Source organism: Thunnus maccoyii, chromosome 17 (assembly GCF_910596095.1).
Source record: "Thunnus maccoyii chromosome 17, fThuMac1.1, whole genome shotgun sequence".
Lineage (NCBI taxonomy): Eukaryota > Metazoa > Chordata > Actinopteri > Scombriformes > Scombridae > Thunnus > Thunnus maccoyii.
The window spans coordinates 990,001-1,004,123 of record NC_056549.1 but is presented as its reverse complement, the minus strand read 5'-3'; the positions used below and the strand labels follow the sequence as shown (position 1 = coordinate 1,004,123).

General features: G+C 38.9%; 1 protein-coding gene and 3 non-coding genes across 14 annotated transcripts in view; 1 reads left to right on the top strand and 3 right to left on the bottom strand.

Annotated features, from left to right (window-relative positions):
- Nucleotides 1-1,142: 1,142 nt before the first annotated feature.
- LOC121881926 (C-1-tetrahydrofolate synthase, cytoplasmic-like) overlaps nucleotides 1,143-14,123 on the top strand; it is a 26,134-nt gene continuing 13,153 nt past the window's right edge. For 2 of the 11 annotated variants that reach the window (XM_042389760.1, XM_042389763.1), the window contains exons 1-2: nucleotides 1,143-1,162; nucleotides 1,258-1,904. The gene's annotated coding sequence lies outside the window, so the exon portion shown is untranslated. Of the gene's footprint in view, nucleotides 1,163-1,257; nucleotides 1,905-7,569; nucleotides 7,643-8,335; nucleotides 8,992-9,367; nucleotides 10,394-11,009; nucleotides 12,064-13,261; nucleotides 13,484-13,556; nucleotides 13,725-14,123 lie in introns of those variants that run through there. The other 9 variants (XM_042389764.1, XM_042389765.1, XM_042389768.1 and 6 more) reach the window with 9 other exon arrangements.
- On the bottom strand, nucleotides 8,736-8,808 carry trnar-ucg. The gene has a single exon. It is a non-coding gene; the product is annotated as a tRNA-Arg (tRNA).
- Nucleotides 9,029-9,102, bottom strand: trnai-aau. Its single transcript has one exon. It is a non-coding gene; the product is annotated as a tRNA-Ile (tRNA).
- On the bottom strand, nucleotides 10,173-10,245 carry trnar-ucg. The gene has a single exon. It is a non-coding gene; the product is annotated as a tRNA-Arg (tRNA).

Sequence of the window (14,123 nt, the reverse complement as noted above, 5' to 3'; positions counted from 1 at the left end):
TGCTACAGCATAAGAGATGCTATATCTTCCAATATGTACAGTGATGAAAACAATGACAGTGGAGTTACAATATACAAATATGTATATGAATAATTTATAATGAACTTATTGTCATGGTGCTGTTTGTTTTGGTGTCTGGTTTTTTGTTTGGGTTTGTCCTGTATTTCCTTTTTCCTCGTCCCTCTCAGGGTGTGTCTGGCTTCACTATCAGGCACACCTGACGCCTGCACTACAAAGCACGTTCAACATACCTAGGATATCTTTTCGTTACCTGGCTCAATGAACCTAACATTGGCCGTCCAGATAACCAGAACTATGAAGCTGATTATCAACCTGCTCAGTCAACTCTGGGTTTTCCAGCTACAGGCGCGTTCATGTGAAAGAGGCGGGTTTTTAATTATGAGCGACATCATCAGAACCATGAATGAAGTTCTTCATGATATGAGATGAAACGATGAAACCAAGTACCTACGGAAAACTTCTGTTTTACCAACAGCAAAGGGTCATATTCAACGAAGTGAAATGTAAACGATCCTGTAATCATACAACAGAATAAGAAGATGTAGAAACACTGGCAATAATTTCTATATATTAAAAGTAGATTACTGCTTAGAATACATGTAGGAATTATTATATATGACTTAAGTACAGAGAGATTTTTTTGCTATTTAGTTGGATGATGAAGAAACCATCTGAATATGTCACATTAAAAGACAAATTTAAAGTAACGTCAGACTGTTTCTGCTACTGAAGCAAAGAGTGTAAAAGTAGTTAATAACTGATGAGTCTATCTGACTGAAATGTTGCTTTATAATCACGGAGATAAAGTCAACTTTGCACAATTGAAATGCAGCTAAAATCATCATTATGTGATTAGTGTCATAAACTATCTCTCTGTTTGTTAGAAGCTCTGAACCAGAGTGGAAATAGAAAGTCTGGAACAATAAAATGTTTCCACTGACCTATCAAAATATATATCGACCTTTTTTACTTGTCACTTCATTATAAACTCAGGACTTTTGTCCATGTCGGGATCCTGTAGGAATGATGACTCCAGTGATCTGATTGGTCGGCGGTCGCAGTGTTGACAGGTTGTGATCCGATCCTCTGAGGTTAACCTGCTCCGGAGCTCATCAGTAACCAGATTATTCTGTTGTAGTCGGTAACTATGAGTCCCTGATGATTCCCTTGCTTCTTTGAGTTTTCTTTTCTTGTTATTTAGAGTATGGACTGACCTGAGTTTTTTCCTGTGTATAGTTTTCCAGTGTGCGTCGCCTGCAGTCTCCAGTGCTGCTGTTTTTCTGGTGCTCAGCCTCGGTGGTCAATTTGCCACCTCATCTGCAACGCCAGCCACCTCCTCCAGCCTCTTGCCTTTTTTCATTGAGACATTATTTTTTCAATAAACACCCCAAGAACTGTCCTTGCTTCTGTCTCTGCATTTTGGGATACTGGTTGTAACAAACAATACCATCGTCGAGATAAACAGTCGATCAAGTTGTTGACACAGGACACGGCGAGAGGTAGAAGCAACAGAAGTGACTTCTAGCCCTTCTCCACAACAGGCACTGAATGACCTGGAGCCTCCCCTAACCTGAGCTTGTAACAACCTGTAAGGTCTAAGATTCAGGTTCTGCTTTGTGTTTCCGGTGTTTGTCAAACCGGAACATCTCTGTCCACAGAGGGACAAACATCCTCATCTTGTGCTGTTTGGTAGGAGAGTGTGGAAAAAGTGTTGCTGAAGCGATTTAACTTTTACATTTAGATGTAAAAGTTAAAAATATCAACTTTTAAACGTTGATATTGTTAAATTATTAGCAGAGCTCTCTGGCCTCTGTGACGCCAAAGTTTTCCTCCTCAGTCGGCAGCGGAGCAGCGACCACAGGAACATCAGCGGTTCCTCTGAGGTATGTTGTCTGTCGCACTCTGCCGCCATTCTGCATCTTTCTTCTTCATTTGATTCAGCTCCTCGTCTGTGAATGCCAGAGTTGTGTTGAAGACAGACCCCTGCCTTAAACTAAACCCAAACACTTGTCACAAACAGAATCAGAACCAGGTTTATTGTCAAGTTTGCACAATTTGCCTTGATATTATGATGCACAACAATCAAAAAGTAGAAGGTAAGAGGCAACAAAACTACCACATAAGACAGGTGATATAACTATATTAATACAATTTTTCAATTAAAAAGTAAAATATGTAATATTTAAGAGCTTCAATATTTAAGAGAGTAAATATATAAGAGCTTTTGAGTTTAAAAGATATTGTACAAGATATTGACCGGAAACGTGCAGATGTTCACAGTATAAACAGTATAAACAGTATAATGGTTAATGTAATGCCTCATTGTTCAGTGTGATGGATTCACAGATGCGGAGGCGTATATAATGTGTAGTGTCCAAGGTGGGGTAGAGTCCATGTCAGTGGAGGTACCAGGCCTTATTGATGAGGCTCTAGTTGGGAAGAAACTGTTCTTGTGGCGTGAGGTGGTGGTCTTGACCTTGTCCTTGACAGTTGCAGCAGCGTACCAGATGTGACAGAGGAGGTGAGGATGGACTCCATAATGGCAGTGTAAAAGCTCACCATCATTGACTTAAACAGGTTGAACTTCTGCAGCTGCTGCAGGAAGTTCATCCTCTGCTGAGCTGATGATGATGATGATGATGATGATGATAACTATGGTCGAACATTAAAATGACTCACCTTCACCTCACAATCTTTATGCTACGTTAACGTCTTATTAGAGTTATTGTAGCTACGGGTTCCTGACTTACAAACCGTGTTCACGTTAACATGCAAGTTGTAATTATAAGTGGGAAGCTCTAATATTTTCCACCTGGTGCTAAATAACACAGAAGTACACGAAAACCAAACAAACATGGACGCCGCACATCAGCCCCAGACCAACCTTCAAATTTATCAAACCCTGATTTAATAGATATGAGGTTATATTGTCAATGCAGGTGTTTTAATCTTTACATGAACAAGTCATCACACAGTTGTCTTGATTACGTGAACGCTGCCATTAGTCGTGCACATGACAGAATGTGATTGGATGATTGTTGCAGAAATGCACCCTGGGACTTTACTTTTACAGCTCCTGGACCTTTTTATGTTCACAGGCTCGGACGGTTCACATTTTTTATCATCTTTTGTTCTGATGATGATTTAATCAGGAGAGTTTCATGTTGATCAAAGACTTGTCTAACGGAGGGATGAGACTTTTACTGGACTATATAGATATAAGTGTGTTTGTTTATATGCTGTATATACAGCAGCGTCTTGCTGCCAACATGGCAATTCTTATTGTTGCTCAAGTTCTTGTTGAAACCAGAACTTTTCTCATTTAAACATCATATTTGTCGTGTTATTCTGACATATTTTCTCATTTTCACTGGATACTGTAGTTTATCAGCTTGTTCCAGCTCTTCATTAAAGCGATATCATGTTTACACTGTATAAAATATATAAATCCAAGACTCTGTTCTCTATGGCTGCACCATTACATCAAATGATATGTTAGATACCATTTCATACATATTTCACCCACATTCAGTCAGACACATTTTGTCTTTTCTAAACTTTGCAACCTGCAATTGAATTTTAAATAAAGTGCAGTGAGTTTGAACAATGTTTGTCTGCACAGCATGAATGTATTTATGCAGGACTGAAGAGGTTAAATGCTCCTCATGTGTGCTCTGTTCATCTGCGCTGCATCCTTTTATCATCTGCTGAACCATCTACTCATCATTTTTGATAAATAATATATTTTAGATTTAATTAATATAAAGATTTACGGTATGTAAAGTTGTCTCATCATTAATCGTATATGCTTGTTTTTATATTTATCTGTTTCTACTCTAAAAGGAGATATAGATATCCAAGCAGGACACACACACATGATTTCACAGATTAACTTCCCTTGTTTGTATATTTCTACCATAAAAAGTTGACTTCCTCATGCAGCCCAGGAACAGCAGAGTGGAGAGTGTGTGTGTGTGTGTGTGTGTGTGTGTGTGTGTGTGTGTGTGTGTGTGTGTGTGTGGAGGGCGTGTAGGGTAATGATGATAGGTTTATTACATCCTTATTATATCCTTATATCACAGAAAATTCCCTCCTTTCAAAATGATCCTCTTTTAAATTCCTTTTATAAGTGTGTTTTTACAGGGCTTGTGGTCTGAATTCACTTTCATCTTTTAAGTCATTTCTTACATTAACGTTTACATTTTTCATTTAGCAGACGCTTTTATCCAATGCGATGTATATATATGAGACTGATACAACACAAGCAGGGATCTAGTCAGGAGACAATCACACGAGTAAGATGCCATAAAGCTGAAGTTTGGGCCCGATAGGACGTAGATGCCAACAGGCAGCGCAACAAGCCGATGATTAGAGTGCATAGAAGCATGTTGTTGTTTTTTTTCTTAAAACCTATTATACAAAGTCATTATTTTAAATCTCATTTTATTGGTTATTGATTATTAGAATGATTTTATATTGTTTTATTTTACTTATTTTACTCCTTTTGCTTCTATTTTTCTTTCCCAATGTTGTATTAAACTGTTTTTAAATGGTCTTTACTGTTGTTTGTCTACCACTTTTATTTTGTCTTGTAAATAAAAAGGATGCTTTTGATTGAAAGTGCTATATAAATAAAGTTTATCATTATTTACTTACTTAGCTACTGTACGTGTCCGTGGATGTCACCTGAAGCCGGAGCGAGAGGAAGATGCAGATTGTTCGAGGAGTGTCGGGGAAAAGCTGAGAGTGGATTTAAAGCTGGATCATCAGATGTCAACACCAAGAATGTTCTCTCAGAAGTGTCTGCTTTGAATCTGACTCACCTGCAGCTTCACCTTACAGAGTTAGCTCTAAATCCCGCCCCGTACATTTACATTAGATTAGATAAGACTCCACTTTACTGTCATTGTTTAGAGTACAGCATAAGAGATGCTATATCTTCCAATATGTACAGTGATGAAAACAATGACAGTGGAGTTACAATATACAAATATGTATGTAAATAATTTATAATGAACTTATAATGGTTATAACAAACAATACCATTGTCCAGATAAACAGTCGATCAAGTTTTTCTAGTTTCAGTTTGTGAACTTTCTATAATAGCATCCTTAAATCACCACTGTGCATTACATCCTTTGTAACTAAGTATATATATATTGATAATGCAAGACAAGTGATTAAAACAAAGACACATATGACACAGGACAAGGAAAGAGAAGCAACAGAAGGGACGTCTAGCCCTTTTCCACAACAGGCACTGAATGACCTGTAACCTGGAGCCTCCCCTAACCTGTGCTTGTAAGAACCTGTAAGGTCTAAGTTTCAGGTTCTGCTTCGTGTTTCCACTGTTTGTCAAACCGGAACATCTCAAATATTTGTCACTGAAAAGTGACAAAATGAATTTACTTTTACATTTAGATGTGACGACTTTTAAACATCGATACCGTTAAATTATTAGCAGAGCTCCACCCACAGTTGTAGTTTGACAGAACAGAGACCGACTCCAGACCAAAAAACAACTATCAGCTTGTTCCAGCTCTTCATTAAAGCGATATCATGTTTACACTGTATAAAATATATAAATCCAAGACTCTGTTCTCTATGGCTGCACCATTACATCAAATAATATGTTAGATACCATTTCATACATATTTCACCCACATTCAGTCAGACACATTTTGTCTTTTCTAAACTTTGCAACCTGCAATTGAATTTTAAATAAAGTGCAGTGAGTTTGAACAATGTTTGTCTGCACAGCATGAATGTATTTATGCAGGACTGAAGAGGTTAAATGCTCCTCATGTGTGCTCTGTTCATCTGCGCTGCATCCTTTTATCATCTGCTGAACCATCTACTCATCATTTTTGATAAATAATATATTTTAGATTTAATTAATATAAAGATTTACGGTATGTAAAGTTGTCTCATCATTAATCGTATATGCTTGTTTTTCTATTTATCTGTTTCTACTCTAAAAGGAGATATAGATGTCCAAGCAGGACAGACACACACACATGATTTCACAGATTAACTTCCCTTGTTTGTATATTTCTACCATAAAAAGTTGACTTCCTGATGCAGCCCAGGAACAGCAGAGTGGAGAGTGTGTGTGTGTGTGTGTGTGTGTGTGTGAGTGTGTGTGTGAGTGTGTGTGTGTGTGTGTGTGTGTGTGTGTTTTATGTATTAGTTTTTGGTTGTAGATTGATTGTGTGTTGTTCTGTGCATATTTGTGGATTTTGCTGTCAGATGATGTTTTTATTGATGGTTTAGTGTGGGTATTTATTTACTGTACTCTGGTATCAGCGCTGGTTGATTAGGGAGGAAGGTCTGTGGTTCCCATGCTCATACAGATGAATAAATTGAACCTTTAAACCTTTGAACCTACTGTATGTTTTAATGTCTGCAACAAATTCAATAACATATCCTGCTGAGCAACGTTTAATGTTATAACAAGCAAAGTTTGTTGAAATGAAATATGTTGATTCTGTGAAATAATGACAATGTTTTGTGATATAACAAGATGAAGTGATCTGTTTTTACAAGATAAGCCTCTTGTAAGAATGAAGTAATTTAATAATAATGAATCTATTAATAATGAGAATATGTCATAATAATAAATAAAAATGTGAAAAGAACCTCATTAAAATGAGAAATTTTCTAACTTTAAGAAACTGAGCAAAAGAACGTCTGTCATTGTGTAACTCAGTCGCCAGAAGAAAACGTTGGCATTGAATGTTTCTGCAAACCACAGAAACGTTGAATATATACGTTTCAACACGTGTAATACGTAGCATATCAACATTTCTACCCGTTGAATAATGATGTTTTATGGTGTGACATCGCTGTGGTTAAGGTCTGGTGAGGTTTAGGCACAAAGACCACTTGGTTAGGGTTAGGGTAAAATAAAAATGGCCGATGTCTCACTAAAAAAAGTTGGTTTTCTCACTTTAGTCGATTGAAACGGGAAGCGGACATTGGTTTTGGTCTCGAACCGTGTCACTAACCGTCCACCTGCTCCTCCTCCTCCTCCTATACAGGAAAGATCAACTCATATAGATCACATGTGAACTACGTCACTTTAGAAATGTTGGGATGATACGTATTGTTGAAATGTTAATATGCTACGTATTTCACGTGTTGAAACGTAGACATTCAGCGTTTCTGTCGTTTGCAGAGACGTACAGTGCCAACGTTTTATTCTGGCGACCAGGCTACGCTGCTGTATATATACTTTGTGTGTATGAATATCTACAGTATATTATATCTGTATTTTCCATCGCTGCATCTTTTATATGAAAAATATTTAAATATCAAAAATCCTACATTTCAGTTAGTTGAGTTTTAGCTTTATCTCCTCAGTCATATTGTTGCTCATGTACAACATAATCGTTTATTTCTTCAGTTGTTGTTTGTCACCAAACTGCTCCGACAGGTCAGAGGACTTGTGAACTTCCTCAAAGAGCCACACTGGTTCCTGAGGTGGAACGCTCCCTCTTTAGACTCCAGCACCATTAATCTTCAGATCATTAAAGCTGCCACAACTCTGCACTGCGTGAAGACTGGATGTGATGTGTTAGATTCAGATTATGTTACAGATAAGCAGAGCGTCAACAACACGGTACGCACAACAACAAAGAAATATTCCACAGTTGAAAGGGCGTGAATATGGACACTAGAACCAAGTTTTCCTTTTTTCACGTCTGTATATTACAGTTTTTTTTTTACAGCTGGTTACGTTTTCTGTACACTAACTTCACTTTTTATAACCTGTTCATACAGTTTTCTTCACTGATCAGCACATCATCATTTCACTTCCCATAATATACTTACTTACACATTTCCAAGTTTGTGATGAATGTTGTCAGGTTCACAGTTTGGCACTTTATCCTAAATTAGGAAATGATTTCAGGTGAGATCTTTAAACCTTTCTCCACAACACGTAGTTAGCAAGTTCAACTACACCCTGTATTGGCTATCTCAAAATTAACCGTCAAGTAAAAAGAGGTAAAACTTTAAAAGTTTATCTCTTGCATTTTAACGGCCTTGATAAAGCGTATTCTTACAGTCTGGAAGACAAAGAATTGATTAACACCTTTCAAATCAAAAGAGTAAAATTCTTGTCACTGGATAACACATAGGAGTGTTTTTTAAAGTTATGAGTATACTGTATGTTAATGGGGGGAAAAGCATCAATAAATTCATTGGAAATCTTCAGCTAATGGTGAAAACGTCCTCATGTGGCACCTCCGGAAGGGCATTTAGTAGAGCTAATTCGCTTTGCAGACACACCAAACACGTTTATAGCACAGTTCCTCCAAAGCATTACTCCACTCATGAGTAGTTTTTCATCACGGTCAGCGATGTCAAAGTGCCAGCAAACACTTTGCATACAAATCTTCATTGCAGGAAACACACAGTGCCTTGATTCAAAGTAACTGACGTACAGAAGGATTCCTCCGAAGCGTTACTCCTGCTGAATGTGCTCATAATAAGAGCAGGTTTACCCTCTGATACCAATGTTAATCACAGAAAACACGAATTTCCTCTAAGTTCCGAAAGCTTTGTTTAATCAGCTGTATTCCTGTGACTACTAGGAGTTCTTACCCCTAATCAGCAACGTCACATTGCTTGACATACATGTTCACAGCTTCCTGTCGGGATTTTCTTTCCTCAACAGACACATATGCAAATCCTACAGAAGTGGGGACATACAACCACGAAGGGATTCGAACCCTCAATCTTCTGATCCGAAGTCAGACGCCTTGTCCTTTAGGCCACGTGGTCACATAGGAGGGAAGATGTACATTTCAATGGGGCTACAGTAGTAGTCTACCGACAAAGTGTAAGAAGTAGCTGGACATGAAACTTTCACCTTCATGGGACACACGTGTGAGATGATGTGGACCTGCTGGTCATTCCATGGGTGAAAAACAGAGAAGTTCACGTCGACTTTCGTTCCATCTGCAGGTGACACAAGAACTTCTCCAGTTACGATGATTGATCCTGGCCAGTACAGGGATCAAACCTGTGACCTTGGCGTTATTAGCACCACACTCTAACCAGCTGAGCTAACTGGCCTTCTGCTGAAAGTTTTCTTAGGACCACATCCCTTCTAGAATGACAGAAAATCAATCGCTTTCAAATATTTTGCGACCTGCTGTCACCTCGCTCGTAGATGTCTCGAAGGCGCTCGCTTTGCATGTGAGAGGCAGCGGGATTGACGCCTGCGTTCTTCATTCCCATTTATTCTTTGGTGTAAAGTGGGTCTGTTCCCTGAAAGTCAATGCCTGTTGTTGTTGCAGCAGGTTCCCACTTGGCCTTCAAATCTACCAATTGCTGGGCTCTTTCCATTGGACGTGATTGTCCTTTTGCACGGCAGATTTTTATATTTATACTAATTTCATCTTGCAATCACTGCATTTTATTTAAGACTTGGAACATTGTGTTTGTCATCATACTTTCATTGTACCTTACCACGAGGATTATGGCACATGTCTTCTACGTACAAGTGGAAGTAGGTATGGTTGGGCAGAGAAAGGGAGACTTGTTACAGACAATGTTTAATTGGCAAGCTTTTTCAATCAAGGAGCACTCGCAGCACAACACTACCTTCCTACACAAGATGCAAATGGATTCAGTCCATTTCCCCCGAAAGCTTTGTTTCCACTGAGCCAGATGGGGTTGGTCATTGGCTTCTGTCCATCTCAAAGTTATTCAATGGAAGTAGGTTTTCTCTGCATAATGCTGGTGTACACACCAAACACGTTTATAGCACAGTTCCTCCAAAGCATTACTCCACTCATGAGCAGTTTTTCATCACAATCAGCGATGTCATAGTGCCCGACATTGCAAATCCAAAGCTTTGCATACAAATCTTAATGGCAGGAAACACACAATGCCTTGATTTGAAGGAACTGACGCACACCAGGATTCCTCCTGCTGAATGTGCCCAGAATAAACAGAGCCAAGGTGCTTTTTTACAGGTTTACCCTCTGATACCAATGTTAATCACAGAAAACATGTATTTCCTCTAAATTCCAAAAGCTTTTACCACACATTTTGTTTAATCTGCAGTATTTCTGTGATTACTAGGATGTACATGTTCACAGCTTCTCATCATATGCAAATCCTACAGAAGTGGGGACATACAACCACGAAGGGATTCGAACCCTCAATCTTCTGATCCGAAGTCAGACGCCTTGTCCTTTAGGCCACGTGGTCACATAGGAGGGAAGGTGTACGTTTCAATGGGGCTACAGTAGTAGTCTACCGACAAAGCATGAGAAGGAGCAGGATTTCGGACATGAAGCTTTCGCCGTCATGGGATGCACACGTGTGAGATGATGCGGACCTGCTGGTCGTTCCGCGGGTGAGAGACATGGGGGAAGTTTACATCGACGTTCTCTTCGTATGTAATGGGGAAATTGCTGATGACTCAATAAACACACAAAGAGAGCATTGTCAGGTTATGAAATAATGTAATCAAATAATACAATCAGAAGTATAATGCGTCATAGTTCTGGAGACAAAGATACCACCTAGCTATCTTTTCTTTGTCTGAAAGGTTGGCACTCAACCAGTCCCTTAAATACTGCTTGTACAGAATTTAAGACATCTGTTTACTAACCTTACAGGTCAGCAACCCTCAGATAGAAACATAAGTCAAAAGTTCAGCTAACCTAGGAACAGACTTTCTTCACGACCATATATGACAGTGCATAAGCACCAAGTAGCATCACAAAATAACATCACTACTATATTAAATTAAGGACAAACCACACTATCCTCTAAAGCTGATCAGTTTTACACGTAAACATCTACATAACTACAGTTTATCTTATCACTGTCTCAGGTAAAGGTATAACAGAATAAACTTAACTGTTAGACACACAACTGCCTCATCTTACACAGCAAAGAACTAAGTTTAGAATAGACACAGCACACACACACTAACACTAAACTGAACTTAAACACTGTCTGAAACATGTATGATATATTGAAGAAATACATCAAATGATAACCTGTTATTCAGTTTTCTTTTACACGTTCAACGTACGCACAAGAACTTCTGAAAGTGTTCTTACAACCACATCCCTTCTAGAATGACAGAAAATCAGTTGCTTTCAAATATTTTGTGACCTGCTGTCACCTCGCCAAATGTCTAAAAGAGGGGAATTAGCTCAAATGGTAGAGCGCTCGCTTAGCGTGTGAGAGGCAGCGGGATTGATGCTGGTATTCTCCGTTACCTTCTTTACTGTCAGCATCCACTACTTTTTGTTTGGTGGTTTGCTGAAACTGTTTGACCACTTAGTAGTCTTAACTTTTGTAAAAGAGCTCAGAAAAAGGTTTTATTTATTTGTCATTTTTAATGTTAATCTACTCGACAATAAAGGTTCTGTAAAATAGACTGACCATCGACAGTCATGTGTATGCACGTAGCCTATTCATTTATATTTTAGCATATCATTAGTTGAATATTTATGCATATTAAAAATTCTGTGCGCTGTGCACACACATTAACAACACATCGTGGCCACCTCTAGACATCCCTCTGCCACCTCAGTTATAATGATGAATAATGAATCCTTCCCTCTGGTCCCAGTAGCATCATGAACAGTCTCTCATCTAATCTGGGTTATTTATTTATCCACTAATGTGAAAACAGAGGCCTGAAACCTCGGTGTACTCTAAAAGTGCTGCAGTCAAACTGAGACATGTAAAAGGTCATTGATGCTTTTTATCTCCTCCAGACTTCACTACTCTAGAACGCGCTTTATTCAGGTCTAAGCAGGCAAAACCTCCAAAGACTACAACTTCTAGAAAATGCTGCTGTCAGGCGTTAACAGACTCTAAGAGAAGCGACCAGACTGATCCTCGCTCCTTCTCGCTCTTAAAGCCTTGCATGGTCGGGTTACTCGCCCCGTATGAGCCTGATTGCTGCTTCGGATCCTCCAGCAGGGCTGAGTCTCAGGGAGGATATCTTCTTTTAAATCTCTTCTTTAAACTCATTTTTATCTTGTGTCTTTTTCTTAACTGATGGTAATTTGCGTAATTTTGTGTTTATCTTGATTTTTATGTCTTGGATTTTATTGACTTTTTACTTCTTGTTTTTACTGTGAAGCACTTTGTAACTTTCTTTTGAAATGTGCTATATAGTCAAAGTCATTATAATTATTTTTAGCTGAGGAGGTCGGAAGGTAGAGCAGGTCGTCCACTGATCACAAGGTCGGTGGTTCGATCCCCGACTTCTCCAGTCCGCATGTTGAGGTGTCTTTGGGCAAGATACTGAACCCTAAAATGACCCCGGGTTGCTGTGGCATCAGTGTGTGAATGAGTGAGAGCAGAACAGTAGAAACACTGTAAAAGCATTTTGGATAAAAACGTGTTGCATCGCTCCTGATGAGCAGGCAGCTTGCATGGCCTCGTTGACGTGTTGTAAAGCACTTTGAGTGGTCAGTAGTAGTTATTATTATCATTGTTATTATTATTCATATCAGAGCTTCAGAGACACAGAATCCGTCATATAAACGTTCATTTCCCGACGTCTAGATCACTGCAATGTCCTAACGCAGCTGTCAGATTACTAACAAAAACCAAGAAAAGACTTCATATTACTCCCCTCGTAATGTCTCTGCGTTGGCTACCAGTTTATTACTCAAACTACACTCATCAACCTGCACACAGACCGAGATCCTCAGACAAGACTAAGACAGTCTCTTTTACTATTTGGACACCTCGACTTTGGAACAACCTGCCCGACGAGCTCAGACCTCCAGAATCAGTGTCGTCATTTAATTCTTGCTTTATCATTTTGTCCTCATGAAGCGCTTTTTAAGATCTGGTTTTGATAAGTGATATAATAAATATAATAATAAACACACCTTATAGGAGAGCTACAGATATAGAAATACAGCTGTGTTAGTCAACCGTCACCTGGGAAACGACCTTTCTGATCCAACCTGCGACGGCTGTAAACCAGTAAAACGCCACATCGTCCCAAACATTTACAAAACGTCCTGGATTCACCTCACATGAACAAGTCTTTCATAGAAGTCAGGAATGAAATAAACGCTGTGTGTCCAGAACGCAGCGTCTAACTCACAGTAATGTTTTAAATGTAAACGTGTCAAATGGAGTGTAAATAAATAAAGGTTTGGTGGTGTTCGTGAACCGTTGAAAGATGAGGTCACTGAATGTATTTTGTGTCAAACACAGTTTAGTCCACAGTGACGTCTGCTGTACTGACTGAGAGTAAAGCGTGTCAACAACTGAAAAACTAAAAGTTCTCACATGTTGTTTGCCGTTTGACCACCAGAGGTCAGACTGTCTCTGCTGCTCGTCTTCACCCTGCAGAGTCAGACTCAGCCACTTGCTCTCCGCTGGTCTTTAGTTTGATTTATCTGTTAGTTATGTACAACAAGCCCATTTATAGTTACAACTTGGTCCAGCCTTGAACCAGGTTTGTGCTAAAACAGTAAATAAAACTGTATTTGTTCCCAAAGGACAGCTGATTTATTTGTTTATTTGTACAGCACCTTCCACCAACAAGGCAACTCAAAGAATTTCACTGAATAAGAGAAGTTTAAGACGAGATGAGCAGCAGTGAAACACACCAAAGATACCGTGTGTTCTGGAGTCGTCCCTCCATTCGTACCTGCCGGCAGGAGCTTAAAAAGTGTAAAGTGGATAAAATACTGAAGGTAAATCTTCCACTGACATTTGAGGTGTTATACTTGGGCATATATTTAACAAGATTTGGGGACGAATATATTTACAGAACAATGCTGATTGCAAGTAAAAAAGCGATTAACGGAAAGTAGTTGAAGAAGACTGGGTTGAGGTTATGGGATGGAAAAGTTAACTTTCTCTGTGAGACTGGAGATGAACAGATTTGAAAGAATTTGGGAAAATTGGATAGACATACGTAAAACCAACTGGATTAGACTTTATAAGAAATGTACATCATAGGAACAAAGACCCCCAGTTCATATTTCATAGCTACAGATGTTGAAAGGTTCTGTTTCTTTTCTTTTTATTTTATTCTATTTCATAATATCTGCGATATCGATGACATGGTCGAACTCTGTTCATTCAACTGG